This window comes from Macaca mulatta, chromosome 4, assembly GCF_049350105.2.
Source record: "Macaca mulatta isolate MMU2019108-1 chromosome 4, T2T-MMU8v2.0, whole genome shotgun sequence".
NCBI lineage: Eukaryota > Metazoa > Chordata > Mammalia > Primates > Cercopithecidae > Macaca > Macaca mulatta.
In genome coordinates this window covers 99,956,136-99,982,403 of record NC_133409.1, presented here as the reverse complement: position 1 = coordinate 99,982,403, position 26,268 = coordinate 99,956,136, and the positions used below count along the sequence as shown (strand labels likewise).

General features: G+C 38.1%; 1 pseudogene; it reads left to right on the top strand.

Annotated features, from left to right (window-relative positions):
- Positions 1 to 2,756: 2,756 nt before the first annotated feature.
- Positions 2,757 to 26,268, top strand: part of LOC100424384 (ras-related C3 botulinum toxin substrate 1-like) — a 103,577-nt pseudogene continuing 80,065 nt past the window's right edge.

Sequence of the window (26,268 nt, the reverse complement as noted above, 5' to 3'; positions counted from 1 at the left end):
TACTTTCAGTTTTGGCTTTTTTGCAATAAGCCATTGAATTGGGCTGGATCTATGCCAGTTTGGTCTATATTATATTTAACCATAAGTCAATATAAAGGAATTTGATCTGGGTACACTGGCTGTCCTCTGACCCCTGTCACCACCTTAAATACATGGCCAATTGTTTCCTGTCGTTCCTTCGGTTGGCTATCCAACGCGGAAAGCGGGCCATTCTAATTCACAGACAGTTCTCAACCTCGGAGAGGTTAACTTAACTCTATAATCCCCTGAAAAGCTTTTCTTAAGGTTCTGTAACATGCACTCCAATAGAGTAAGTTTTGACGTTTTTATGACTTTCCTCCCATTCCTCCCTTTACGACACAGCACATTCACTCTTGCACACTCTTCTCTAGTTTTGGCCGACTACACCGTCTCCTATTATGGGAGTTTTCAGATGCTGCTTGGCTTTGGAGAGGTCCTTATTCCTACTACAACTCTGAGCTGTAGGGCAGCTCCTATTAGCTGTATGCAGATTGCCACTAGTCTTAGTCGGCCCCACAGTTTCTTGGAGCACACAGTCCACATTAAGATCTGTGACTCCCCATTTCGCAGCTGATGAGCCTAATTAAGCCCCTCCCTTCACACACTTTCACACACTTAGTTCTCATGTTCGTAATTGGGGTGGCGAGCCACTCTTGCCCCCTCTAGTTTTGCAGTTGGCAAGCCACTGTTGCCACCTCCAGTTCCCAGTTGGGGTGGCAAGCCACTCTTGCCATCTCCAGATTCCTAGCTGACTTAGCTAGGAATCCTGACTTACCGAGGAATCCACTCTTGCATCCTGTGTCAGTGCGGTGGGTGTGAGTTTCATCCGAATTGACGAGCCACTCTAGTCGCTCCCAGCCCCTGTGGGTCGAACTATTCAGCACCCCAGGAGGTGATCAGGCTCCCCTTTTGTCCAGGGGATGGGTCCTACCTTGGGCCTCCAAAACCTACTGCAGTTCCTGAAGCATGCTGCTTTTGAAATTATTGTGTAGCCTCTCTTTAGGTTCCGTGGCGCTGCTGGGTAGGGGCACCGGGTCAGGGCAGAGCTGATCTTCCCTCTGGGCTGAAGTTCTCCCGGCGGTGCCTGGGGTCACAGGTTTCCCGAGGCCCGTGCTCCAGCCCCCAGAGGCAAAGGAGACAGTAAGCCTGCTGTCTCCAGTCCCTTCGTGGTCACCAAAAATGTTGCGGTAAACTGAGGAACGGAGAGACCAATATGGAGTACAGGAGGATTTGTTTATTTTAGGAACACACTGGCTCAGAGAATTCACATCCAAAAGCTGAACCCTGAACGAAGACAGAGTTGGGTTTTTATAAGTGACCTTACAGAAGCAAAATAAAAGCAGTTAATCATACAGTAATAGGTCACATAATCTATAGCATAACATTAACTTGTGACCTAGCCTGTGGCCTTGTAGCTGCATTAAAAGAAAAACAAGAACTGGCTAAATACAGACATTTGTGAAACACAATCATGCTAATCATGCTTAAGAAGCCTGGGAAAAGAGTAACAGTAAAAGAATCTGTCTTTCTCTGTACTTTCTTTCAACCATGCTCTGGATGGGAGGGGGTGTGTCTGGAGTCTATTTTTTTGGCCTTGGCTATTCGGACAGCATTATCTTCTAACTGTCCTTGAAGTGAGCTGCTAGGCAGAGGAAAACTTGTTCTTTTCTTTTTAACCTTTGCCTTGCCACATTCTGGGCCTTAGCTTTTACTTTTCTTGGAGTGAATAAATGCAGTACTTATTAATTATTATTATTATTTTAAATTTCTGCCTTATGGCAACTACTATGCTTTCTGTATCTATGAATTTGACTACTCTAGACACCTCCTATAAGGGGAATCATAAAGTATTTGTCTCTTTGTAACTGGCTTATTTCACTTAGCATAATGTCCTCAAGGTGCATCCAAGTTGTAGCATGTATCAGAATTTACCTCCTTGAGGCTGAATAATATTCAGTTGTATGCATGTGCCACATTTTGCTTATCCATTTATTACCCAATAGACACTTGGGTTGTTTCTATGTTTTAGCTATTTAGAATAACACTGCTATTAACATGGAAGTACAAATATCTCTCAGAAGGATTCACTGGATTACATGGTAACTCTGTTTTTGATTTTTCAAAGTTACTGCCATACTGTTTTCCACAGTGGCTGTACTATTTTACTTTCTGAGCAGCAGTGCACAAGGGTTTCAACTTTTCCACTTTCTCACTAATATTTGTTATTTTCTTTTTCTTTTTAATATTAACAACCCTAATGGAAGTGAAGTGGTATCTTGCAGTTTTGACTTGCATTTCCCTAATGATTGATGATGTTGAACATCTTGGCTATTTGTATGTCTCCTTTGGAGAAATGTCCATGCAAATCCTTTGTCTATTTTTGAATAAGGTTATTTGTTTTCTTTTATTGCTGTTGAGTTTTAGGAGTTCTCTATATATTCTGGATATTAATCGCATATTAGATACACAAGTTGCAAATATTTCCTCTTGTTGTGTACATTACCCTTGTACTTTGTTAGTATAGTCTTTTGATTTAAAGACATTTAAAATTATTCTTGGGCAGTTTCCTTCAGCTTTGGCTGAGGGAAGCTGCTAGGCTTCTGCTTCCAGCTGGAGGAGGGTGAGGCGTTGCCAACAGTGGCCACGCACCCAGTGCTGGTAGCCTGCATCTGTGCCCCACCAGCAGCACCTTGAGCCCAGTATTTCTGCCATGGCCAGCCCAACCAGCGGCCGAGATGTAGGCCATCAAGTGTGCAGTGGTGGGAGATGGAGCTGTAGGGAAAACTTCCCAACTCATCAGTGATCAGCTATACAACCTGGAGAATATATCCCTATTGTCTTTGACAATCAGTATGCCAGTGTTATGTTAAATAGGAAACTGGTGAATCTGGGTTTATGAGATACAAGTGGACAAGAAGATTACACAGGTGGACAGGTTACGACCCCCAACCCCGTTCCTATCCACAAACAGATGTATTCTTAATTTGCTTTTCCCTTGTGAGTCCTGCATCATTAGAAAATGTCCGTGCCAAGTTGTGTCCTGAAGTGTAGCACCATTGTCACAGCCCTCCCATCATCCTTATGGGAACAAAACTTGATCTTAGGGAGAGAAAGACAAGATTGAAACACTGAAGGAGAAGCAGCAGACTTCTATCACCTAACTACCGGGTTTAGGTGCTGTAAAATACCTGGAGTCTTCAGCCAGGCCTCAAGATAGTGTTTGATTAAGCTATGCAACCAGTTTTCCCCCGACCTCCCTTGAAGTAGAGGAAGAGAAAATGCCTGCTGTTGTCGATATCTGAGCCCCTTGTCCTGTCCCTTGGAACTTTTGTTAAAAAACGGCAAAACAAAACAAAACAAAAAACCCAATAAACAAAACAAAACAACAACTAAAAACCCCAAAGCACAAAAAAACCTGTGGAGCCTTTGCACCCAGTGCCAAGTTTTTGTTACAAATTAATTTTTCCATAAAACCATTTTGAATCAATCAGTAATTTTAAGGGTTTGCTTGTTGTAAATGTAGGAGTTTAGATTCACGTTCTATTAAACTGTAGTCCCAAAATTGAAAACAAAATCATGAATTTTGCCTATTTTTCCTGTGCTTTTGGTGTCATCTCCAAGAAATTGTTGCCAAATCCACCGCCATGAAGCTTTTGTCTTGTGTTTTTTTTCTAAGAGTTTATAGTTTTAGGTGTTACATTTCAGTCTTTGATTGATTTTGAGTTATCTTTTATATATGGTATCAGGTAAAAGTGCAACTTCATTCTTTTGCAAGTGGATATCCAGTTTTCTAAGCAGCATTTGTTGAAAAGACTGTCTTTTCTCTCTTGAATGGCCTTGGCACCCTTGTGAAAATTATTAGACCATAAATGTGAGAGTTTATTTATGGGTTTCCTCTTTTATTTGATTGGTCTACATATCTATCTTTATGCCAATATTACAGTGTTTCTTTTTTCTTTTTTGTTTTCTTTTTTTACTGATCCATTGGGCAGACATACACTTTTAATTTACCTTAGCTTTATAGTAAGTTTTGAACTCAGGTAAATCATCTGAGTTTGTTCCTTTACATGATTGTTTAGGCTGTTCAGAGCCCCTTGAAATTCCTCATAAATTTTAGAATGGGGTTTTCTATTTCTGCCAAAAAGTCATTGGGATTTTGACGGAGATTGTATTAAAATTGTAGATTGCTATGGTAGTTTTGAGATGTTAACAATATTTAGTCTTCCAATTCATGAATATACGATGTTGTTCCATTCATTTATGTTTCCTTTAATTTCTTTGGAAATATTTTACAGTTCTTGACTTTCTTGGTTAAGTTAATTTTGAAGTACTTTATTCTTTTTGATGCTACTGGAAATATAATTGTTTTCTTAATATCCTTTCCAAATTGTTCATTGTTAGCGTATAGAATTTGTAACACACAGATTTTGGTGTGTTCTCTGTATTCTACTACTTTGCTGAATTAATTTAATTACTTCTAAATTTTTTTTTGTTGAATCTTCGGGTCTTTCTACATATAAGAGTCTATCATCCATGAACAGAGATAATTTTGTTTCCTTTCTGATTTGGATGACTTTTATTTTTCTTGCTTACTTGATCTGGCTAGGACTTCCATTGCTATGTTGAATAGAAGTGGTGAAAGCAGACACCTTTGCTTTGCTGTATGTTTTTAATATAGGCTTATATTATACTGAGATAGCTTCCTTCTATTCCTAGTTTGTTGAGTGTTTCTATCATAAAAAGGGCATTAAATTTTGTAATTTTTCTGCTTTGAGATTCTGTGTTTTTTCCCTTCATTTTGTTGATGTGATTGATTACATTGATCAGTTTTCATATGTTGAACCATCCTTTCATTCAAGAAATAAATTTCACTTGATTATGGTGTACAATCCTTTTAATATACTCAATTTGGTTTGCTAGCATTTTGTTGGGGATTTTTGCATCAATGTTTATATGGGATATCTGTAGTTTTCTTATAGTGTCTTTGTCTGGCTTTGGTGTTAGATTAATGCTGGCCTCTTAAAAAGAGGAGCATTTTCTCCTCTTCATTTTTTCTTGAAAAAACTTGAGAAAAATTGGCATTGGTTCTTTAATGTTTGGTATAATTTACCAGTGAAGCCATTAGGTTTATGATCTTTCTTTGTTAAGAGGTATTTGATTACTTATTCAATTTTCTTACTATTTATAGAGCTATTCAGATTTTTTTGTTTCTTCATTGCTTAGTTGGTAGGTTTTGTTTCCAGGGACTTGTTCATTTCATTTGGGTTATCCAATTTGTTCTCCTAAAATTGTTCATAGTAGTCTCATATTCCATTTTATTTCTATAGAATGAGTAGTAATCTCCTTTCTATTATTTCTGATTTTAGTAATTTCGGCCTACTTTTTTTTTTTTTCCTAGACCATACAGTGAAAGTTTTGTCTTTTTTTTTTTAAACTTTTTTTTAAAGAGCCAACTTTCGGTTTGTTGATTTTCTATTATTTTTCCATTCTCTATTTTGTTTGTCTATGCTCTATTCTTTATTATAACCTTCCTTCTGCTAGCTTTGAGTTTAGTTTTTCTTCTTTTTCTGGCCTCTTAAATTGTAAAGTTAGGTTTTTTATTTCAGATCTTTCTTGTTTTTTAATGTAAGCATTTATAGGCATAAATTTCTCTTTTGGCACTGCTTGCTTGCCTGCCTTCCTTCCTTCCTTCCTTCCTTCCTTCCTTCCTTCCTTCCTTCCTTCCTTTCCTTTCTTTCCTTTCTTTCCTTTCTCTTTTCTTTTCTTTTCTTTCTCAGGGTCTCTGTCGTCCAAACTGGAGTGCAGTGCTGCAATCACTGCTAACTGCAGCCTCAAACTCACTGGGCTTAGGTGATCATGCCACCTCAGCCTTCCAACTAGCTGGGACTACAGGCATATTCTACCACACTCAAGTAATTTTTGTATGTTTTTGTAGAGAAGAGGTTTTGTCACATTGCCCAGGCTGGTCTGGAACTCCTGGGCTCAAGCAGACCACCTACCTTGGCCTCCCAAAGTGCTGGGATTGCAGACATGAGTCACTGCACCGGGCTGTTTTCTTTATTTTCATTTATCTCTAAGTGTTTGTTTATTTATTTATTTATTTATTTATTTATTTATTTATTTATTTAACTTTAAGTTCTGGGACACATGTGCAGAACGTGCAGGTTTGTTACATAGGTATACATGTGCCATGGTGGTTTGCTGCACCCACCAACCCATCATCTACGTTAGGTATTTCTCCTAATGTTATCCCTCCCCTAGCCCCACACACCCTGACAAGCACCAGTGTGTGATGTTCCCCTCCCTATGTCCATGTATACTCATTGTTCAACTCCCACCAATGAGTGAGAACAAGGTGGTATTTGGTTTGCTGTTCTTGTGTTAGTTTACTGAAAATGATGTTTTCTAGTTTTATCCATGTCCCTGCAAAGAACATGAGCTCGTCCTTTTTTATGGCTGCATAGTATTCCACAGTGTATATGTGCCACATTTTCTTTATCCAGTCTATCAGTAATGGGCATTTGGATTGGTACCAAGTCTTTGCTATTGTGAACAGTGCCACAATAAACATACGTGTGCATGTGCCTTTATAGCAGAATGATTTATAATCCTTTGACTATATACCCAGTAATGGGATTGCTGGGTCAAATGGTATTTCTGGTTCTAGATCCTTGAGGAATTGCCACACTGTCTTCCACAATGGTTGAACTAATTTACACTCCCACCAACAGTGTAAAAGCATGGCTATTTCTCCACATTCTCTCCAGCATCTGTTGTTTCCTGACTTTTTAATGATCGCCATTCTAACTGATGTGAAATAGTATCTCATTGTGGTTTTGATTTACATTTCTCTAATGACCAGTGATAATGAGCTTTTTTTAAATATGTTTCTTGGCCGCATAAATATCTTCCTTTGAGAAGTGTCTGTTCATATACTCTGCCCACTTTTTGTTGGGGATGTTTGTTTTTCTCTTGTAAATTTGTTTAACTTCTTTCCAGATTCTGGATATTAGCCCTTTGTCAGATGGATAGATTGCAAAATTTTTCTCCCATTCTGTAGGTTGCCTGTTCACTCTGATGATAGTTTCTTTTTCTGTGCAGATGCTCTTCAGTTTAATTAGATCCCATTTGTGAATTCTGGCTTCTGTTGCCATTGCTTTTGGTGTTTTAGTCTTGAAGCCTTTGCCCATTATGTCCTGCATGGTATTACCTAGGTTTTCTGCTAGGGTTTTTATGGTTTTAGGTTTGACGTTTAAGTCTTTAATCCTTCTAGAGTTGATTTTTGTATAAGGTGTAAGGAAGGGGTCCAGTTTCAGTTTTCTGCATATGGCTAGCCAGTTCTCCCAACACCATTTATTAATAGGGAATCATTTCCCCATTGATGGTTTTTGTCAGGTTTGTCAAAGATCATATGGTTGTAGATGTATGGTGTTATTTCTGGGGTTTCTGTTCTGTTCCATTGATCTATATATCTGTTTTGGTACCAGTACCATGCTGTTTTGGTTACTGTAGACTTGTAGTATAATTTGAAGTCAGGTAGTATGATGCATCCAGCTTTGTTCTTTTTGCTTAGGATTGTGTTGGCTCTGTGGGCTCTTTTTTGGTTCCATATGAACTTTAAAGTAGTTTCTTCTAATTCTGTGAAGAAAGTCAATGATAGCTTGATAGGGATAGCATTGAATCTATAAATTACTTTGGGCATTATGTCCATTTTCAGGATATTGATTTTTCCTATCCATGAACATGAAATGTTTTTCCATTTGTTTGTGTCCTCTCTTATTTCCTTGAGCAGTGGTTTGTAGTTCTCCTTGAAGAGATCCTTCACATCTTTTGTGAGTTGTATTCCTAGGTATTTTATTCTCTTTGAGGAATGCTTGTAATTTTTGCACATTGATTTTGTATCCTGAGACTTACTGAAGTTGCTTATCAGCTTAAGGAGATTTTGGGCTGAGATGATGGGGTTTTCTAAATATACAGTTATGTCATCTGTAATGTAAACAGAGGCAATTTGACTTTCTCTCTTTCTGTTTGAATACCCTTTATTTCTTTTTCTTGCCTGATTGCCCTGGCCAGAACTTCCAATACTGTGTTGAATGGGAGTAGTGAGAGAGGGCATCCTTGTGTTGTGCTGGTTTTCAAAGGGAGTGCTTCCAGCTTTTGCCCATTCAGTATAATATTGGCTGTGAGTTTGTCATAAATAGCTCTTAGTTTTTTGCGATATGTTTCATCCATACCTAGTTTATTGAGGGTTTTTAGCATGAAGGGGTGTTGAATTTTATTGAAAGTCTTTTCTGCATCTACTGAAATAATCATGGTTTTTTTTTGTCATTGGTTCGTTTATGTGATGGATTACATTTTTTGATTTGTGTATGTTGAACCAGGCTTGCATCGCAGTGACGGAGCTGACTTGATCGTGGTGCATAAGCTTTTCAACGTGCTGCTTGATTCAGTTTGGCGGTATTTTATTGAGGATTTTCATATCAATGTTCATCAGGGATATTGGCCTGAAATTTTCTTCTTGTTGTCGTGTCTATGCCAGGTTTTGGTAACTGGATGATGCTGGCCACATCAGATCAGTTATGGAGGAGTCCCTCTTTTTCTATTTTTTGGAATAGTTTTAGAAGGAATGGTACCAGCTCCTCTTTGTACTGCTGGTGGAATTCAGCTGTTAATCTGTCTGGTCCTGGACTTTTTTTTGTTGTTAGGCTATTAATTGCTTCCTCAGTTTCAGAGCTTGTTATTGGCCTATTCAGGGATTTGACTTATTCCTGGTTTAGACTTGGGAGGGTGTATGTATCCAGGCATTTATCCATTTCTTCTAGATTTTTTAGTTAATTTGCATAGAGGTGTTTATAGTATTCTCTGATGTGAGTTTGTATTTCTGAAGGATCAGTGGTGATATCCCCTATTTCATTTTTTATTATGTATATTTGATTCTTCTCTCTATCCTTCTTTACTAGGCTCACTAGCAGTCTATCTATTTTGTTGATCTTTTCAAAAAGCCAACTCCTGGATTCACTGATTTTTTTGAAGGGTTTTTCATGTCTGTGTCTCCTTTAGTTCTACTCTGATCTTAGTTATTTATTTATTTTTTTTTTGGTATTCTGCTAGCTTTTGAATTTGTTTGCATTTGCTTCTCTAGTTCTTTTAGTTGTGATGTTATGGTGTCAATTTTAGATTTTTCTGCTTTCTCCTGTGGGCCTTTAGTGCTATAAATTTCTCTCTAAACACTGCTTTAGCTGTGTCCCAGAGATTCTGGTACGTTGTGTCTGTGTTCTCATTGGTTTCAAAGAACATCTTTATTTCTGCCTTAATTTCATTATTTACCCAGTAGTCATTCAGGAGCAGGCTGTTCAGTTTTCATGCAGTTGTGTGGTTTTGAGTGAGTTTCTTAATTCTGAGTTCCAATTTGATTGCACTGTGGTCTGAGAGACTGCTATGGTTTTCATTCTTTTGCATTTGCTGAGGAGTTTTTTCTTTCAATTATGTGGTCAATTTTAGAATAAGTGCAATGTGGTGCTGAGAAGAATGCATATTCTGTTGAATTCAGTAGGAGAGTTCTGTAGATGTTTATTAGGTCTGCTGGGTCCAGAGCTGAGTTCAAGTCCTGAATATCCTTGTTAATATTCTGTCTCTTTGACCTGTCTAATATTGACAGTGGGGTGTTGAGGTCTCCCACTATTATTGTCTAAGTCTCTTTATAGGTCTCTAAGAACTTGCTTTATGAATCTGGATGCTTCTGTATTGGGTACACCTAGTTTTTGAATAGTTCGCTTTTCTTGTTGCATTGATCCCTTTACCATTATATAATGCCCTTTTTTGTTTCTTTTGATCTTTGTTTAAAGTCTGTTTTATCAGATATTAGGATTGCAACCCCTGCTTTTTTTTGGTTTCCATTTGCTTTATAAATATTCCTCCATTTTTTATTGTAAATCTATGTGTGTCTTTGCACATGAGATGTGTCTCCTGAATACAGCACATGGATGGGTCTTGACTCATCTAATTTTCTAGTCTGTGTCTTTTAATTGGGACATTTAGCACATTTACATTTAAGGTTAATATTGGTATGTGTGTATTTGATCCTGGTTATTTTGTCCATTAGTTGACGCAGTTTCTTCATAGTGTCATTGGTCTTTACAATTTGGTATGTTTTGCAGGGGCTGGTACTGATTGTTTCTTTCCATGTTTAGTGCTTCTTTCAGGGGCTCTTGTAGGACAGGCCTGGTGGTGACAAAATCTCTCAGCATTTGTTTGTCTATAAATGATGTTATTTCTCCTTCATTTATGAAGCTTAGTTTGCCCAGTTATGAAATTCTGGGATGAAAATGCTTTTCTTTAAGGATGTTGAATATTGCCCCCTGCTGTGTTCTGGCTTTTAGTGTTTCTGCCAAGAGATCTGCTATCAGTCTGATGGGCTTCCTTTCATGGGCAACCCGACCTTTCTCTCTGACTGCTCTTAACATTTTTTTTTCCTTCATTTCAACATTGGTTAATCAGACAATTATGTGTCTTGGGGTTGCTTTTCTCAAGGAATATCTTTGTGGTGTTCTCTGTATTTCCTGAATTTGAATGTTGGTCTGTCTTGCTAGGTTGGCGAAGTTCTCCTGGATAATATCCTGAAGAGTGTTTTCCAACTTGGTCCATTCTCCCCGTCACTTTCAGGTATACCAATCAAATGTAAGTTTGGTCTTTTTACATAGTCCCATATTTTTTGGAGGCTTTGTTTGTTCCTTTTCATTCTCTTTTCTCTAATCTTCTCTTCACACTTTGTTTCATTAAGTTGATCTTCAATCTCTGATACCCTTTCTTCCACTTGATTGATTTGGCCGTTGATACTTGCGTATGCCTCACAAAATTCTTGTACTGTGCTTGTCAGCTCCATCAGATCATTTATGTTCTTCTCTAAACTGGTTACTCTAGTTAGCAATTCATGTAAAATTTTTTCAAGATTCTTAGCTTCCTTGCATTAGGTCAGAACATGCTTCTTTATCTCGGAGGAGTTTGTTATTACCCACCTTCTGAAGCCTACTTCTGTCAATTCATAAAACTCATTCTCTGTCCAGTTTTGTTTTCTTGCTGGCAAGGAGTTGTGATCCTTAGGAAGAGAAGAGGTGTTCTTATTTTTGGAATTTTCAGCCTTTTTGCTCTATTTTTTCTCATCTTCATGAATTTATGTACCTTTGGTCTTTGATGTTGGCGATCATTGAATAGGGTTTCTGAGTGGATGTCCTTTTTGCTTATGTTAATGCTATTCCTTTCTTTTTGTTAGGTTTCCTTCTGACAGTTAGACCCATCTGCTGCAGGTCTGCTGGAGTTTGCTGGAGGTCCATTCTAGATCCTGTTTGCTTGGGTATCACCAGCGGAGGCTGCAGAACAGAAATGCCTATTCCTCTCTCTGGAAGCTTTGTCTCAGATGGGCACTGCCAGATGCCAGCTGGAGCTCTCCTGTATAAGGTGTCTGTTGACCCCTGCTGGGAGGTGTCTCCCAGTTAGGAGATGTGGGGGTCAAGGATCCACTTGAGGAGGCCATCTGTTTCATAGCACAGGTTGAATGCTGTGCTGGGAGGTTTGCTGCTCTCTTCAGAGCCAGCAGACAGGGACATTCAAGTTTGCTGAAACTGTGCCCACAGCCGCCGTTTCCCCCAGGTGCTCTGTCCCAGAGAGATAAGGGTTTTATCTATACGCCCCTGACTGGGGCTGCTACTTTTTTTCTTTTTTTCAGAGATTCCCTGCACAGAGAGGAGGAATTTGGAGAGGCAGTCTGGCTATAGTGGCTTTGCTTAGCTGTGGTGGGCTCCACCCCAGTCAAACTTCCTGGTGGGTTTGTTTACACTATGAAAGGAGAGCTGCCTACTCAAGCCTCAGTAATGGTGGACACCCCTCCCTGCACCAACCTCCAGTGTTCTAGGTTGTCTTCAGACTGCTCTGCTGGTAGCAAGAATGGGGTTTCCGAGTGGATGTCCTTTTTGTTGTTGTTAGTGCTATTCCTTTCTGTTTGTTAGTTTTCCTTGTAACAGGCTCCTCTGCTGCAGGTCTGCTGGAGTTTGCTGGAGGTCCACTCCAGACCCTGTCTGCCTGGGTATCACCAGCGAAGGCTGCAGAACAGCAAAGCCTGTTCCTTCTTCTGGAAGCTTTGTCTCAGATGGGCACCCACCAGATGCCAGCTGGAGCTCTCCTGTGTGAGGTGTTTGTTGACCCCTGCTGGGAGGTATATCCAAGTCAGGAGGTGCGGGATTCAGGGACCCACTTGAGGAGGCAGTCTATTCCTTAGCAGAGGTCAAATGCTGTGCTGGGAAGTTCGCTGCTCTCTACAGAGCCAGCAGGCAGGGACGTTTAAGTCTGCCGAAGCTGTGCCCACCGCCACTCCTTCTCCGAGGTGCTCTGTCCCAGAGAGATGGGGGTTTTATCTATAAGCCTCTCACTGGGGCTGCTGCCTTTTTTTCAGAGATTCTCTGCCCAGAGAGGAGGAATCTAAAGAGGCAGTCTGGCTACAGTGGCTTTGCTTAGCTGCGGTGGGCTCCACCCCAGTCAAAATTCCCGGGGGGTTTGTTTACACTGTGAAAGGAGAGCCCCCTACTCAAGCCTCAGTAATGGTGGACACCACTCCCCCAACCAAGCTCAAGTGTCCCAGGTCTATTTCAGACTGCTGTGCTGGCAGTGAGAATTTCAAACCAGTGGATCTTAGCTTGCTGGGCTCCATGGGGGTGGGATCCACTGACCTAGACCTCTTGACTCCCTGGCTTCAGCCCCCTTTCCAGGGGAGTGAACAGTTCTCTCTTGTTGGTGTTCCAGGTGCCACTGGGGTATGAAAAAAAACAAAAACAAAAACAAAAAAACAAAAAACTCCTGCAGCTAGCTCAGTGTCTGCCCAAATAGCCGCCCAGTTTTTTGCTTGAAATTCAGGGGCTGGTGGCACAGACACCCAAGGGAATCTTCTGGTCCCCGGGTTTTGAAGACCTTGGGAAAAGGGTAGTATCTGGGCCAGAGTGTACTGTTTCTCACAGCATAGTCCTTCATGGCTTTTCTTGACTAGGGGAGGGAGTTCCCTGATGTCTTGAACTTCGTGGGTGAGGTGATGCCCCACCCCACTTCTGCTTGCCCTGTATGGGCTGTACCCACTGTCGAAACAGTCCAAATGAGATGAGCTGGGTATCTGAATTGGAAATGCAGAAATCACCCGCCTTCTGCAATGATCTTGCTGGGAGCTGCAGACTTGTGCTGTTTCCATTCGGCCATCTTGGTAGCCTATGTGCTTCTATACATTTTAATACATTTGTGATAGCACTATCAAATAACACATTTGAAAGTCTGACTTTTGACCTGTAGCTGTGCTGCAGTGAAATTATATTCCATGTTAGCATCTGGAAGAAAATATTTATTCATGACTAAATACAAGCAAAATGCTTATTATTCTTTTCTATCTAACACTTGTTGTAGAGGAGAGAAATGAACATGATGAGGGATGAGTATAGTACAGGTGGAGGGTTGCAGACATTGATGGATTTTTATCCAGTAGGCTTTTGCCTTGATAACAGAATCTTTTTATTTTTTTGATTTGCAATGTGATCAGCTTGTGGTAGGCAGAATAATGCTCACTGCCCTCTCCCCACCCCCACATCCCCCACCAAGAACACTACTTTCTAGTCCTGGGAACTTGTGGATATGTTTTTGTTTATGACAAAAGGGTCTTTACAGATGTGATTAAGGATCTTGAAATTGGGAGATAATTGTGGATTATCTGGGTTGACCCAATGTAATTGCAAAGTCTTTTTAAGGGAAAATGGGAGGCAAGAAAGTCAGAGGAGATATGATGATGGAAGCAGAGATTAGAGCAATGTGAAAAAGGGATCATGAACCAAGAAATGCAGCAGCCTCTAAAAGATGGAACACACAAGGAAATTCTCCACTAGAGCCTTCAGAAGGAACTCAGCCCTTGCAACACCTTGATTTTAGTCCTGTGAAACTCATTTTGGACTTTGACTTCCAGAATTGTCAGCCAATAACTTTGTGTTGTTTTAGTTCACTACATTCATGGTAATTTATTACAGTAGCAATAGGAAACTAATGCATAGCCCTAGAAGATAAATCACAATTAATCTAAACGAATTGTGGAAATTCCACCGACATTTGCCAAGCTTTCCTTACAGCTATGTGTTGTCATGTGACTTGGCATAAAGGAAAGTCAGCCTGGGGTTGTTGAGAAAAAATTTTCTTTTATGATTTATCCATTTATCCTTTATCTCCTGCTCACGACATTAGTTTGAGAATGTGATGTTTGAACCTGTAGTAGCCATTTTGTAACTCTGAGTTTACAATCTATAAGTGTTAAACTCTAAAAGCCTAAAAATCAACACATTGAAGATACCACAGTGAAAGTCCCTTAATGACATTGCTGAACCATTGTACTAAATCTAGAACCAACTATCTCCAGATTATTATATGTTAGATGATTAACTGTCATTATTTCTTATACCAGTATTACAAATGGACTCCAACTGGACTGATACATTTGGTATGTATGATGTGATATAGTAGTTAATTAAAAATTAACCAAATATTTTCAATTAATCTCTTCAGATTTATTCTGTCCTCCATTCTGAGAAGACTGATTTCACATTAAACTGTCAAAAGACACCAAATCAACTAAAAGAAAATTTGCCTTGCTAACAATTCTAATAAAAGCACACTTTTTTCCCCAGAAATTTGAGAGAAAAATATGAACTATACCCATTTGTTAGCTTTGTGTGCAAAGTAACAAGATTATGAACTAAATAGGCAAACATTTTGATGGCAAAATACAAACCTGGCTGACATTCCACTAATTAGAGAACCAGGCAACTAGTGAGTACATAAAGTAATAATGGAATATTATAATATGTGAAACACTTAATATAGTTAAAAGAAATCTTATGGCAAGGCATTAATTATCAGCTTTGATTAATGGTCTTCTGGCCTTACTTCCCATGCAGTGGAAAAATGTAGCAGGGGAAAAATGAGTTGTATTTAAATAATTTCAAGTGAAAGAAGAACAGAATGGTGCAGTGAGAAACTCTTAGATATGCAAAATTATTCAAAAGGAAATTTAAAAAGAATTTTAATAATATCTGAACACTGTGATTTTCATTGACTAAAGGAATAGCTGAGTTTATAGCTATAATTACAAGCATAAATTGTTTTTCTTTCCTTCTGGATAAATAGCTTGACATGTTTATCTTGTGAATAACAAACCTTTTTTTTTTTTTTTTTTTTTTTTTTTTGAGACGGAGTCTCGCGCTGTCACCCAGGCTGGAGTGCAGTGGCCGGATCTCAGCTCACTGCAAGCTCCGCCTCCCGGGTTCACGCCATTCTCCTGCCTCCGCCTCCCGAGTAGCTGGGACTACAGGCGTCCGCCACCTCGGCCGGCTAGTTTTTTGTATTTTTTAGTAGAGACGGGGTTTCACCGTTTTAACCAGGATGGTCTCGATCTCCTGACCTCGTGATCCGCCCGTCTCGGCCTCCCAAAGTGCTGGGATTACAGGCTTGAGCCACCGCGCCCGGCCAACAAACCTTTTAAAGTTAGGATTTTGGACTTTTTTTTCCTCTTTCCTTTCTCTACCAGTCTATTAAGTCTTCATCTCATTATAATTTTTGAAAAAGAAGTCTAGAATCTTTGGTACAGCATATACTCTATCTTTATATTTATTCTTAAAATCCAATGATAACTAGAGACAGAAAAGGGGCCATCTTTTCTTAATATCTCTATCTTTTAAAATTACCAGTTATTAAAAACATTAGCAGTTAAATATACTGTTTTGAATTGCTTAACAATGAGGCTACATTCTGAGAAATGTGTCATGTGGAGATTTTGTCATTGTTGAACATGATAGAATGTACTTACACAAGCCTAGGTTGTGTATATATATATTTATTTATAAATATATTTTTATCTGGAAAACCAAATTTCCAGCATCATTACTAAGTATCAGTCATTTCCCCTACTTGATATGTGATGCCAAAATCAAGTGCAATAGATCAGGTTTTTATATATGCTCCACTATCATCTTTTGAGACCGCTGCTGTATATGTCGTCTGTTGTTGACTAAAATGTTATTATGTGGTGCATGACAATATATTTGTAGTTTAAAGAATCAAATAATTTCACAGCTCTTATAAGTAACAGTAAGCTGATTTCCTCCCCATTATTCCCTTTCCTCAAAGGCTACTATACTTTTCATCTCCTCAAGATGATTCCTATTTTACTATTTACCTTCATGTATCTAAAAAACATGTTTATATCACTGCTTCTTTAAGTTTTCAGACACTATCTATTGATTTCTCACAGTAGAAAATGAAGCTTTAATGCTCTTCTCCCCCTGACCCCCACCAATTCATATCTCCTTTATGTCTGATAGAGAGTTTCATCTGAGATCTTCTTTTGCCATTGTCCTTGGGAATCCTTTTGCTTGTTTTGCTATTATTTTGTGTATCTACACAATGCTCTTTCCTATTTTAATTCCTCATTTTAGTAGAGATACCTCTTCTGGTAGTTTTCTGAGAAACAGTGCAATGGAGATAATTTTTAAAAGAATTTGCATGTCTTTATTTTACTTCACATTTATTTTGACAGTTTGACTAGGTATAGGATTCTAGGTTGAAAATAATTTTCCTTGATAATTTTGATCACAATTCCTTTTAGTTTTCAGTGTTGCTATTGATCAGTATGAAGCTCTTGTGTTTCCTGATCCTTTGTAGGTAATATTTTTTCTTTCCCCTGAAAGCTTGTTTTTGCTTTCAGTGTCCTGAAATTTTTCCTCTATTATGATGGGTGGTTGGTGGGTCATTTCAATCTGTAAATTCTTTGTTTTCAGTTTTGGAAAATTTCTTTGTATTTTTTTTTCTTGTATTATTTCTCTGATGATTTACTTCCTCTCTTCTCTTTTGCAAGGATTCCTATTACTCGGATGTTAAACCTCTGTCATAGCCAGTTTCCAAACTGGCCCCCCATGATTCTCGAGTCTTGATATTCATGTCCTTGGGCAGTTCCCTCCAACAACAATAGGATGGCCAGTTTAATTAATAAGATATTGTAAAAATGATAAAGTATGCCTTCTGAGGATAAGTCATACAGGACATTGAAACTTCCACCTTGCTCCTTCTTGAATCATTTGCCCAGAGTAAGCCAACTGTTGTGTTGTGAGGATACTCAAGTAGTTCTGTGGAAAGAGATACACATGTAAGGAACTAAAAGCCCTCTGCCAACATCTAGCACTAATTTGTTAGGCATGTGAGTATGCCACATTGGAAGAAAATCCTTCAGCTCCAGTCAAGACTTCAGATGATTGAACTCCAACTGACATCTTGATTGCAACTTCATGCCAGATTCTGAACTAGAACCACCCAGCTAAGGCATCCCTGGATTCCTGATGGATAGAAGCTGTATGAAATAAAATTTTGGGGTAGTTTATTATGCAGCAGTAGACAACTAATATGACCGTGCTTGATGTTCCAATTTTCATATTTAATGCCGGCTGTTGTCCTGGGACCTGAGCTCCTCTCCGTGTGTGCCTCTTCATGTGATCTTTCTGCGGTGCTAGTTTGGGATTCCTTACAATAGCTAGGCCTCAAGAGTCATGCTGCATCATTTTTGTTGCATCCCATTCATTGAGGCAATTATAAATTTCCATCAGATTCAAGGAGAGTAGCAATGTTCTGAGACAGCATGTAGCCCTGGAAATATTGCTGTGGCCCTTTTTGAAAACATGATATACAACACAGAATCTATAGTGAAACATTTGATTAGGACTCAAATTTAACTTTGTGCCATTGGGGCCAACATTTACATGTTGGAGGATCTCAGCTTTTATATTTAAAAATTAAAATTAGTACTACCTTCATAATAATTGAAGAACAAAGTTTCCACTCTATCTTCCACCTCCCTCTTTTCCCCCAATTTCAATTATTGTTACCTTTTTAAATACAATATTGGTAAATTTAAACTCTAGTCATTTTGGCTTATTTATTTTTCTTTTTATCTTTTTCTTATTAAGTTTTTTTTCCTTTTAGTTTGAGGGTATTGACTGATATGCCAGCAGGGATCCTTGAACGCAATATATTCAGGACTAATTGTTCTCATTTCTCTCATAAAATTACTTTTCTCTGAGCTATGAGGGACATGCAATCTTACAACTTGGTTGGTCTCTACTTAATTGTTTTGAGTTGTTGTTGAATTGTTGAGCCACTTTTGCATGCCTGTACAATGGGATCTCTATTTGTTCCAAAAATTAAGTTGAGCTTTCCCAAGCTGGCACGTCCGCGATGACAATGTCATCCTTTATCCTTATGAAGAACCAATCCTGAATTATTTCTTCAACAGTACTGTTTCCAAATCATCAACAGATGAAGTTGGCTTTAGAATTAGAATAAACAATCAGGTGGCTAACTTGGAGTGTTAAGGCTGTTTTGGGAAAACAAAATCTTATAAAAAATCTGACTTAAAAAAAAATAAGGTGAAACTTAAATACTTGAAATTTTAGTTGATACTTAATTTGCTCTCAGACTATATTAAAAACATTATCGTCGGGCATGGTGGCTTACTCCTGTAATTCCAGCACTTTGGGAGGCTGAGGCAGGTGGATCACTTGAGGCCAGGAGTTCAAGACCAAGCTGGTTGACATGGTGAAATCCCATCTCTACTAAAAAATACAAAAGTTAGCTAGGCGTGGTGCTGGGCACCTGTAATCCCAGCTACTCAGGAGGCTGAGGCAGGAGAATCACTTGAACCCGGAAGGTGGAGGTTGCAGTGAGCAAAGATTGTGGCACTGGACTCTAGCCTGGGCAACAGAGCAAAATTCCGTATCCAAAAAACAAAGAAACAAACAAACAAAAAAGCCAATAAACAAACAAAATTTCTCAAATTAAGAATTGTTGAAAAAGAACTTTAAATGTAGCCTTCTCATGATTCAAATAGCTTCTGGACTTACATTTAGATGACCCAGGCTTTCAAATGAAGTAAACTTTTTTCTTAATTAGTTAAATTCATGTTACATTATCAGTAAAATAATTTTTTCCTTAAATGGAAGATTTCTATCATCAAAGTGATAGTTAAAATTATAAGATTCAAAAAAGATTTTAGGGATTTAATTTAAATATCCTTAAATAATCTTTCTTGAATATTTAAATATCCTTAAATAGTCTTTCTTGAATATTTCCGTAGTTTCAAAAAGTTTTCTTATGAAAAGAAGGAAGTTTCTTATGAAAGAAGGAAAATCAAGAGGACGTACTTATAAAAATTAATTTTTCAGTCCTACTTTAGTCATTCATTTACTGAGACCCTATTCTGGGCTGGAGTCTAAAGCAATGGAGAATGTGGGAGAGACAGTTTTATAAACAAATTATTTCAAACGAATGTGACAGTGCTTTAATAGAGACACAGAGGAAAAGTCAAAAGCATAGAAGCAAAGAGTATGATGACAGTTGCCAGAGGCTGGAGGGTAGAGGCATGGGGAGATACTGGTTCAAACAAACCAACAAACAACCAACTAAAAAGAAACAAAGAAATATAGACTGGTTCAAACAAACAAACAATCAAAAAGAAACAAAGACTCATAGAGGAAAGGGAGCACAGATGTAGGTAAATTGTCTAGGGGGTTAAAACATTTACAGAAATGAAAAAAAAATGAATGGATTTTGAAGGCTGAAAATAATTTACCTAAACGGAGAAGGGCATTTTGGAGAGGCAGAGACTGTCAACTGTAAGTGACATTAAAAAGTAAAAAGAAGTGGTGAGATTAGAAAGGAGGTGAGTGTTTTATATATACAATAACAGAACACTGAGTGGATTTAAGCAGAGGAACCGCATTCATAAATTGTATTTAAGGTAAATATTGGGAGGGGGATTGGATAGTGTATAGACTGAACAATAAATGTGGAGTAATGGAGAAGAAACTGAGAAATAGTTTGTGAGCAGAATTAATGGAGTTCAGAGACTGAATTAGGGGGGTCAAAGGAATAATCCACCATTTAGTACCTAAAACAAAAAGATTAATTTATTACTTATTAAGGAAGAGGTTGCTGTGCTTGTATACAGTCTTTCTAAGCAAGCAAATGGCTTTTAAGGAAGCATGGAAATCATGAATTGTGAACTTCTTATTGGTAGGAATTTTAGAGATTGGTTGCCTGTTAGCCAGGTAGGCATGGTTACTGCAGTGAAGCTGTCACTGATTGGTGATTTTGAGAAGCTGTCACTGAATGCCCTACTTTTGGGAGTGTGGTTTCTGAAGTGAGGTTGTCACTGATTGATTGGAATGAGATTAAAACTGATTCTAATATTACTTCTTCCTTTGACCAAAATATACTCTATCTTTCCCTTTTCTAAATTCAGAGAATGAAAACATTTATCTCTAGGGGTTAAAATGGGATAAGTAAAGGTAATCTTTAGTTTTTGCTAAACAGAATAAAGAGCCAGTGGATGATACAGGTGGGGAGAGGAGCAGACTAGACAGCAAGACACTGTGTTTTATATGTGTTAACATGTATGTAAGACATCTGATAGGTAGTTGGAGATATGGAGGGCTTGGGAAAGAGGTTGGTCTTTGGGAGTCATCAGCATGTAGGAGAGCATTGAAACCATGAAGAATGAAGAACTGGCTCAGAAAGAGTTTGTAGAGTAATATATAGAAGTTGGCCTATGGCAAAATTGCAAATTATTTGTAAAATAGGAGAGGAACCAGGAGATAGTAATTGGAGAAAGTAAAGGAGGAGAGTTTCAGTAATACAGAGCTGTCAATAGCAGGCTTTTATATATTAAAATGATGTGTAAAGAGTCCATTGCTGTCTTCTGCAAAAGCCATTTTAAATATAATTGTTGGCCTGAGAATCATATTTAAGGGGTGCCCAAACATTTTGACTGTCAATTTTTGATATAATGCTTCAATTTTTATTCATGTGTCTTAGGTACTTACAAATCTTATCAATGTTTTCATGTTAGATGTATTCAACTCAACAGTTACTTATTAAGAACTTGCTATCTGACTACTTTGTGTATTTTTAACTTGAAGTAGTTACTTTACTTCTCAACAGATCATATCAAGTCCTTATGCACATATATTTCAACAATAGTTTATTTTTATACCACAATTAACTTGATAAGCAAAGATGAATTTTTAGATCTTAGTTAAAAGATGATCTGTGCAGTACAGTGATACCTTATTAAAATGTGGTTTTAAAGACTAAACAAATTGAGTCATATCACAAATTATTCCTAAAATATATGTATTAATGTACAAACTAAATAACAATAACTTTAAAAGTAATAACATGACCAATGATATCCTTTAAGGGCAAAATTTTGTTTGGTATCATACTATCAATATAGTGCTATTAAACACTTTCTTTATACTTTTTTATCTATACTTCATTATATGGGAAATACTTGCCTTAATCCCTCACTTCATTGTGCTTTTCCCATAGTGAATATGTCTTTAATTTTGTATTCTATGGGCTTTCAGAACACTCGAATGTTCAGAATTTGCTCAGTAAATATTTGGCAATTAATAATCTGATCCATAAAGGGCAGTTTGATGATGACTCCTGCCCAGGTTCTTGTTTTTGTTTTCCCTTTTCCAATATTTTTTTCTGATTAAATGTGACTTCTCTACACCGGGATAATTTCCTGTCACTCATCTCATTTAGCAACTCCAAGGGATGTTGAGTATGATCTTTACAGTGAGTGCTATTTCTTTTCTCTCAGCAGTACCTACCTTATAGTATGGAATGGAAATGTTTTTCTTTTGATTTTATCTTTTAGAATGTTTTAGGGATGTATCCTCCTTCATTCTCTTCACCCCTTGGCTTGCCTCACCCCTTGAGGGCAGTGATTCATCTGGTTGGTGAAATGGGAGAACCTGTAAATCACTGGAACTCACATGTGGGAGGAAGCTGCTGCATTAGAAGATGGGCCTAGAGAGTCTTTGGGAGGCTCTTTCTTCGTTGTGTAATTTGGACCACAACTTCTAGGCGGCTGAGAATGGGTCTACTCCATGCTCCCAACTCTTCACGTGAATTTCTAAGATATAAACTTGAGACGTGGTGGTTAGAAGCCCTTATTTTGGGTGTAGTCCAAGCAGGATTAATTACTACATTATTTGTCAAATCTAAGATGCTTTTTTCCTCCCAGATTTTGAGGTATAATTGACAAATAAAATGGTATTTATTTAAGGTATACAACTTGAAATTTTGATATATGTGTACATTGTTAAATGATCATAATCAAGCTAATTAACATATGCATCACTGATGTAGCTTGCATGTTTGTCCCTCTCCAAATCTCATGTTCAGATGCGATCCCCATTGTTGGAGGTGGGGCCTAGTGGGAGGTGTTTGGATCATGAGGGTGGATTCCTCATGAATGGCTTGGTGCCCTCCCCATGATAATGAGTGAGTTCCGACTCTATTAGTTCACTGAAGAGCTGGTCGTTTAAAAGAGTATGGCATCTCTCTTACTCCCTCTGTCACCATGTGACATGCCTGTTGCCCCATCACCTTCTACCATGATTGTAAGCTCCTGAGGCCCTCACCAGAGGCAGATGATGGCGCTTTTCATGCAGTTGGCAGAACTGTAAGCCAAATAAGCCTCTTTTTAAAATAATATAAATTACCCAGCTTAAATAATATAAATAATATAAATTATACCAATGCAAAATGGACTAATACAATCTAGTACAATCACCTCACATAGCTAAGATTTCCTTTTCTTCTGTTTTTTTTTTTTTTGTTTTTGGAAGAGAACACTTAAGATCTACCCTCTTAGTGAATTTCAAATATATAACACTGTATTGTTGACTACAGTCACCATGCTGTACATTAGATCTCCAGAAATTATTCAACTGGCATAACTGAAACTTAATCACCTTTGACCAACATCACCTCATTACTCCCTCCTTTAGCCCTTGGCAACCACTATTCTACTCTCTGCTTATGTGAGTTTGATTATTTTAAAATCCACGTGTAAGTGAGATCATATAGTATTGTCTTTCTGTGCCTGGCTTATTTATTCAGTATAAGGTCCTCTAGGCTCATCCATGTTGTCACAAAAAAGGCAAGATTTCTTTCTTTTTTAAGATGAATAATATTTCATTGTGTATGTGTGTGTGTGTGTGTATGTACACACCACATTTTATTTATCCATTTATTTTTATTTTTATTCTTTATTATACTTTAAGTTCTGGGGTTCATGTCCAGAAGGTGTAGTTTTGTTACATAGGTACACCCATGCCATGGTGGTTTGCTGCACCAATCAGCTAGTCACCTACATTAGTCATTTCTACTAATGCTATCACTCCCCTAGCCTCCCACCCCACAACAGGCCCTGGTGTGTGATGTTCCCCTACATGTGTCCATGTGTTGCCATTGTTCCACTCTAACTTAGAGAACATGCGATGTTTGGTTTTCTGTTCTTGTGATAGTTTGCTGAGAATGAAGGTTTCCAGCTTCATCCATGTCCCTGCAAAGGACATAAACTCATCCTTTTTTTTGGCTACATAGTACTCCAGGGTGTATATGTGCCACATTTTCTTTGTCCAGTCTATCATTGATTGGAATTTGGGTTGGTTCCAAGTCTTTGCTATTGTAAATAGTGCCGCAATAAACACATGTGTGCATGTGTCTTTACAGTAAAATGATTTATAATCCTTTGGGTATATACTCAGTAATGGGATTTCTGGGTCAAATGGTATTTCTGATTCTAGATCCTGAGGAATTGGCACACTGTCTTCCACAATGGTGGACTAGTTTACACTCCCATCAAGACTGTAAAAGTGTTCCTATTTCTCCACATCCTCTCCAGCATCTGTTGTTCCCTGACTTTTTAATGATCTCATCGTGGTTTTGATTTGCATTTCTCTAATGACCAGTGATGATGAGCTTTTTTTTTCATGTTTGTTGGCTGCATAAGTGTCTTCTTTTGAGAAGTGACAGCTCATATCCTTTGCCCACTTTTTGAATGGGGTTGTTTGTTATTTTCTTGTAAATTTGTTAAGTTCTTTGTAGATTCTGGATATTAGCCCTTTATCAGATGGATAGATTGCAAAAATTTTTTTCCATTCTGTAGGTTGTCTGTTCACTCTGATGATAGTTTCTTTAGCTATGCAGAAGCCCTTTAACTTAATTAGATCCCATTTGTCAGTTTTGGATTTTGTTGACATTGCTTTTGGTGTTTCAGTCATGAAGTCTTTGCCCATGCCTATGCCCTGAATGTTATTGCCTAGGTTTCTTGTAGGGTTTTTATGGTTTTAGTTCTTACATCCAAATCTTTAATCCATCTTGAGTTAATTTTTGTATAAGGTGTAAAGAAGTTGTCCAGTTTCAGTTTCCTGCATGTGGCTATCCAGTTTTCGCAGTACCATTTATTAAACAGGGAATCATTTCCCCATTGCTTGTTTTTGTCATGTTTGTCAAAGATCAGATGCTTTTAGATGTGTGGTGTTATTTCTGAGGTATCTGTTCTGTTCCATTGGTCTATATATCTGTTTTGGTACCAGTACTATGCCGTTTTGCTTACCATAGCCTTGTAGTATAATTTGAAGTCAGGTAGCATTATGCTTTCAGCTTTGTTCTTTTTGCTTAAAATTTTCTTGACTATGCAGGCTCTTTTTTGGTTCCATATGAAATTTAAAGTCGTTTTTTCCAATTTTGGGAAGAAAGTCAATAGTAACTTGATGGGGATAGCACTGAATCTATACATTACTTTAGTCAGTATGTCCATTTTCATGATACTGATTCTTCCTATCCATGAGCATGGAATGTTTTTCCATTTGTTTGTGTCCTCTCTTATTTCCTTGAGAGGTGGTTTGTAGTTCTACTTGAAGAGGTACTTCACATCCCTTGTAAGTTGGATTCCTAGGCATTTTCTTCTCTCAGTAGCAATTGTGAATTGGAGTTCACTCATCATTTGGCTCTCTGTCTGTTTTTGTTGTATAGGAATGTTTGTGATTTTTGAACATTGATTTTGTGTCCTGAGACTTTGCTGAAGTTGCTTATCAGCTTAAGGAGATTTTGGGCTGAGATGATGGGGTTTTCTAAACATAGAATCATGTCATCTGCAAACAGAGACAATTTGACTTCCTCTCTTCCTATTTGAATACCCTTTATTTCTTTCTCTTGCTTGATTGCCCTGGCCAGAAAGCCCAATACTATGTTGAATAGGAGTGGTGAGAGAGGGCATCCTTGTCTTGTGCCAGTTTTCAAAGGGAATGCTTCCAGTTTTTGTCCATTCAGTATGATATTGGCTGTGGGGTTGTCATAAACAGCTTTTATTATTTTGAGATATATTCCATCGATACCTAGTTTGTTGACAGTTTTTAGCATGAAGGGCTGTTGAATTTTGTTGAAGGCCTTTTCTCCATCTATTGAGATAATCATGTGGTTTTTGACTTTGGTTCTGTTTATGTGATGTATTACGTTTATTGATTTGCATATGTTTAATCAGCCTTGCATCCCAGGGATGAAGCCTACTTGGTTGTGGTGGATAAGCTTTTTGATGTGCTGCTGGATTCAGTTTGCCAGTCTTTTATTGAGAATTTTCGCATTGATGTTCATTGGGGATATTGGCCTAAAATTTTCTTTTTTGTGTGTGTCTCTGCCAGGCTTTGGTATCAGGATGATGCTGGCCGCATAAAATGAGTTAGGGAGGATTCTCTCTTTCTTTTGATTGGAATAGTTTTAGAAGGAATGGTGCCAGCTCCTCTTTGTACCTCTGGTAAAATTTGGCTGTGAATACACCTGGTCCTGGACTTTTTTTCGTTGGTAGACTATTAATTACTCCCTCAATTTCAGATCCTGTTATTGGTCAATTCAGGGATTCAACTTCTTCTTGGTTTAGACTTGGGAGGGTGTATGTGTCCAGAAATTTATCCATTTCTTCTAGATTTTCTAGTATATTTGTGTAGAGGTGTTTATAGTATTCCCTGATGTGAGTTTGTATTTCTGTGGATTCTGGTACGTTGTGTCTTCATTCTCATTGGTTTCAAAGAACATCTTTATTTCTGCTTTCATTTCGTTATTTACCCAGTAGTCATTCAGGAGCAGGTTGTTCAGTTTCAACGTAGATGTGCCTTTTTGTGTGAGCTTCTTAATCCTGAGTTCTAATTTGATTGCACTGTGGTCCGAGAGACTATTTGTCATAATTTCAGTTCTTTTGCATTTGCTGAAGGGTGTTTTACTTCCAATTATGTGGTCAATTTTAGAATAAATGTGATGAGCTGCTGATTAGAA